Here is a 5,767-nt window from a genome sequence, read left to right on the forward strand (position 1 = left end):
ACTGAGGGAAGCATGAAAGTCTGAGCCAGATTTCACTGTAATCCATTAAATAGTGGTTGAGACATGTCACTCAAACCCACAAATGTCAACTTTATGGTGGCATTAGAGGAAAAGTCAGGGGATTACCAAAGTCAGTAGGATTTATCCTCTGAGAATTCATGGCAATCCATCTAATGATTGTTGAAATAGAACTGATATTTCAACAACACATTCTTCAAAGGTTATGAAAATAAGAAATCATGGCAATCCATCTAATGATTGTTGAAATAGAACTGATATTTCAACAACACATTCTTCAAAGGTTATGAAAATAAGCAAGACAATGAATCAGTTTATTGTTTCTCACTTAAGAGACACTGTGTATTCAGATGTCCTGAGCAACAAACCCCATCCATCTGATACAAGTGGACAAATTATGTAAAAGAGCTTCTTCACACAGATTTGGTTCTACCTCGGTCTGGGCCAGCTCCTCCCTGTAGGCCTTTGTCAGGGCTTTGACCTGGTCATCCATCCTTTCCTTTATCAGGTCCAGCTCTTCTGTCAGCTTCCACAAATCTTTCACATAGCGATCGTCTCTAGCCTTCAGCTTCTTTCCAGACAAAGTGATCACATGACAATTTGTTATTTTTCTTGGAGGATAAATTTGGCATATACTGTAACAAGTAAAGGTTAAGGTGTTTAAAATGTTCTGCACCTTTAAATGTTAGGGGCTTGAGGTATCACGAGAATGAAAGAAGGGAGGAGAGGAAAAGTTGGTTGCACCGTTGAAAAAAGAATTAATGTCATGACAGTCATGCAAGTTGACACATATGACAGGGAACAAGCTCATTGGATAAATAAAATAACATTTCCCAGCAGGCCTTCTTCCTTGGTAACCTTTGAGAAGAAAGAAACCAAATTACATAAGTCATGGAAGCCTTCCTGCAATAGGCAACATTAACACAGCCATCAAAACCTTCCCAAATGGGCCCTTGAGACCCGCTGAAATGAGTACAGAGGAGTATTCTGTGATTAGAGTATATGCAAATTAACAGATCACTTCAGTTTTACAGGTAACAGAAGTGTTTTGAGTTCAAGTAGGAATGAAGAGGATATCACAAACAATTCATAGTCACTAGACAGTGAAGGCAGACTATCTTTTTCTTTCCCAGGCTGCAAAAAAGATCCATCTAACATTTAACTATTGTTCCAAATGTGTCTTAGTAAACAAACAAACAAAATAAATCACCTAAAAACAACAAACCTGGAAAAGGCTCTGAGAAGTCCTTAAGAATGCTGCAAACACTATGGAGACAGCATTCCCTGTGGACACCCTGGAAGTGGAGTCCTTGTGATGTGTTGGGCGGTTTTCACCACCCACTGCAGCACCTTGCGGTCGGAGACAGAGCAGTTAACTACATGTTCTGTAGTTTTCATAGGCTACCTTGTGAATTTCTTCAGAGGCAGCCTGTTCATAGTTCATTTATTATACAATATTACAAAGCATACAGTATTTTGCCAAGCAGCAAATGCTTTTTACACTTTTAGCCTATAACATATCACAATTATACATATAACTTGTGTAACTGACAGAAACACACAGAGGAACATATATGCACCAAAGTAATTATTTTCTCCCTTTGAGTCTTTTGGCACAGCAGCTGAGACTGACAGTCAGTACCCTGGCTGTTACTGCATGTTACTGCCAGTCATATCACTACAAATATGCAAATGTCAAGTTTATCAAAAGCTGATGGCTGGAATTATTGTAACTTAATACTCCAGTGTTTTTAAGTTGTCTTTCTTTCTTGTTGTATTCTTGTTCTATCTATTGTATTTTTGTGAACCAGTAAAGCATCCCGTGATTCTGAAAAGTTTTATAGAAATAAAGATTACTTAAAGACTTACTTACTTACTTATTTGCTCATATATGAAACATTTTCCTTTGATTTAAAAAACTAATAAAACTGAACATGTATCTTTGATTTCACATTTTGGTTTTACATTTCATGCCTTTCACTGCATAATCTCATCCTGGGTGCTTTGTAATGAGGGCGACATTTGGATGTGTTTAAATTTCCTAATCACATACTAGAAGTCACAAGCTGCCAAAAAACAAGAAGTACAAACCTCAGGGCCTTGGAGTATTTAAACTCTTACACCACAAAGAATAATGCCAGTTACTCCTGAATGGTTTACACTTTAGAATTCATACATTTTGAAGCCACTACATGATGCAAGACAGGAGGTTGTATTGCCTAAGCAGAGCAAGTACAAGGAAAAAGAATTCAGTGGAAATTTGCTTTTATTAACCCCCGCTCTGCCCCCATGCCCACTGTCAGATGCTTATCTTGATCATTCAGCAAAATCACTGTGCTTGACTTGTTTTGACAGAAATATCTTCATCCCAGAAAAAGGTTTTCATGAACAAAACTGATTCTAGAATCCTTAACAACCCTCCTAGATACAGACACCTTTTGCCTGCATGCATGCGAGTGGTTATTAATGTGCTGGTTTACTAACTGGAGTCTTTGTATCTATATGCAAATTTACCACAGCACACATCTGAACCAGCTAACTGCAAAATGTGGCGATTGTAAAATAGGCCACAAGACATTTTCAAGGTCAAAAGATGAAACTGATGAAATAACAGTAACAGATGAAAGAACTGCAGTGACAGCAATAAAAGAGTGGCTGATCCTCTCTTTTCTCTGAATCATAAATTCCAAAGAACTTGGCGACTGGGTTTAGATGATGCATACAGTGTATACTGTAGGACTGTAGCTACAGGTGGCACCAAGTCACTGATCAGCATAATATGAAATCAAAGGAGCACCACAGATTTAATATCACTAAGTTGGAATTTTTCAGGTAAATTTTATATAATGCTCATGGTAACCTATTTCTATATACAGGCCCCAGAAAGTTACAAGCATTAATTTAGAGGCACATCAAAAGAGTCAATGTTTAACTTAATAACTTACTGGTTTCTTCTATTTTAAAAGTCTAGAAAAAATTCTTTGCCTCTATTATCCAGCTAAAAATGCACCCATAATGATAACAAATGTGCTACTACTGTCTTTATTTGTGCAACCACGAGATTATCACTTCAAATCCTTTAATTGGTATCATTACTTTCATTGTAGCTGAATTTGCCAGCAGCCATAGTAACAGTGTTTGTGAAAATAAGGCCAAGTGGCATACATTCAAGCTGTTTTTATTCCACCTTGATCAGTTGCTTGTTAAAGTGCCTACAATTGTTGGCTATCACCACCCACAAAAATTCAAAGCTTTGCCGTGCAGGAACAAAATGTCCTGACTGTTAGGACTAGATTTTCAAACAAGAAATGCAGAATGAGGTTGAAGAAAATAGTACGGCAAACAGCTGAACATACTTGAAAATATCCTAAACTCACATTTCATATCTATTGTGCATTTAATAAAATTTACATTTAGTCGAGCAAAAAAGCTGTCACACGAAGATGGAGCAAACCTGAACAACCAACAACTGGATGGACATCATACAAGAGATTTATACAATGGAAAAAATGTCCTTTTCACTAAGACTGCAGAAGGACACATTTTACCAGATGTGGTCAAAATGGATGGAATATGTGAAACCTGTAAGGTCTGACTTTGTGTAAAACCACTGGGTGCCTGTGTAGTAGTGAAGCTACATTGACTATCTATACACAGTGAGGTACCAATAGAGAAGAGGTTCCCCTGCCCCGGTCATGTTCTTTGTTTGTTGTTGTTTTTCATTTTGTTTTTCTGATTTAAAAAGAAAAAAAAAAGGAAAAAAGCATAAGTATTGTATGGTAATACATTGCGGATTGTACTCATTATGCAGTGTGCTTTTTCAATAAAAAAGTAAATTAGAAAAAAAAATTTACATTTAGTAGATTTATTACTGATAATAATGTTAAACTTTATTTTTATAGCACCTTTCAAAACAAAGTTACAAAATGTATCTCTTGGGAAAGCCTATTAAAATATTTCTGCACTACAGGTAAGACAAAAAATAAAACTGTGTAACACTGACCATTGAGCAGTGACCTTTGAATGACTATATGATGACTTGCTGCTGTACTCCCTACCAGTCACAGGTAATACTTCACTATATAAGGAACTAAAACCCAAAAATACAATTAAATTTGTGTCAGAAATAGATGATTTTTTACTGTTTTATCTCACTGCCCTTCCCTCTCCCTCTCTCCCCACCCAAGTAACTCCTCCCTCTGACCTCTGACCTGATAGGTCATAATACTGTTTAGACTAGCAGGTTTCATCAGTTAATCTTCTCATCATCTTCCAGATCCTGATACTTGTTTTTAATTGCCAGGCTTGGGGGGGATTAGGGTGTCTTATGAGAAGCTCAGAGCAGGAGGTTTAGTGTGGGGTGAGGCTGGATGTGTGTGACAGAATGACTGACCAGTTCAGCCTGTGAAAACTAGTGCAATTTGTGGCTTCGGCAGAGCTTTCCAAAGTTTGAAAAAGAATAATGCTTACGATTATCATCACAGTTCGACTCAACTTGGCCTCGACAATTAAATGTGTTAACAAAAGTTTTACATTGCAAACTGGACTCGTGGAGTTCAAGAGAAGGAGAAAATGTTTGTGCAATATCTTGTAAATTGTAATTATGAGCAGCATGATGAAAAAAAATTTGATTGGGGAATTTCTGATATTGTCTAACTGGTGAAAAGCTCTACAGATATGTCAACAAATTGTTTCAACACAATCAATTCTGATGTTTTTATCTGTAAGTGTTCATTTTATTACAGCTGTTATAATTGTTGATTTGAGTTTTTCTGTGATCTACTGCTAACCAAACTAGGCATATACAGTATTAGCTGTTTGCATTAACTTGTACTAGCAACACATTAGCTTCAATGTCCCAAATAACTGTTGATTTACTTTTGGGTTTGCTGTTTTTACTCTTTGTTCATTTACTCTTGCGTACATTGTATGTAGACTTGCATGTTCACTTGTCTAAATAGTGTCTTGTACTATGGGGCCTCAGTGTTGATTTTTCATTGGTGATAGTTTGCTTCTTGAAGCACAGTGTAACTATGTTGACAACTAGTCTAGCATTTAAAAAAACTTACAGTACCTTAGGCATAACTCTTCTTTAATTTTATGGACTCAAATAATTTTCTAATTTGTAATTTTTATCATTGAATTTCTTGTCTGAGCTGTTTTTGCAGTTTCACAGTAGCTTCCAGTAAAAACCTCAGAGGCCTTGTTTTCAGCTTTGACTGGAAGTGTGTCTACCTACACAAATAGCCATGGCAGAAGATAAAATCTAGCATCTGGGGTCTTGAACCATTCCAGAGACTAAACCTCTGCTGCTTCAATTTGGCCATTTTTTATGTGCCTCTTGGTATGTGAGACTAAATCACATAGTTTATTCTTATATTCACATTAAACTGCTAATTTCAAAAGCCAGCTCAACCTTTTTGAAGATGATCTCATAAATGAAAATATTGGTTTTGCTTGGTGATGCAAATGAGGCAAATGATACTTTTAAAAACTAATGACATGTCCATTTAAGAGTTAAGTTTCTTGTGCTTAAGCAGTATACCAGCTCTGTAAACAGTGCTTTAATGGGTGCAGAAAAGCACATGGTACAAAGCTACAGACAAGACACAGGTGTTCTCAGCTCAAACAACTAACAAGATTTAAACTGTTTTCTTACTTTTGCACATGATCCAGTCACACCAGTGTGTCATCAAATTGGTTACTGATATTGCTTTTTCCTTTGTAGTGTAATTTAAATCAGATAGTT

Source organism: Monopterus albus, unplaced genomic scaffold (genome assembly GCF_001952655.1).
Source record: "Monopterus albus unplaced genomic scaffold, M_albus_1.0 scaffold31.1, whole genome shotgun sequence".
In the NCBI taxonomy this organism is placed as follows: domain Eukaryota; kingdom Metazoa; phylum Chordata; class Actinopteri; order Synbranchiformes; family Synbranchidae; genus Monopterus; species Monopterus albus.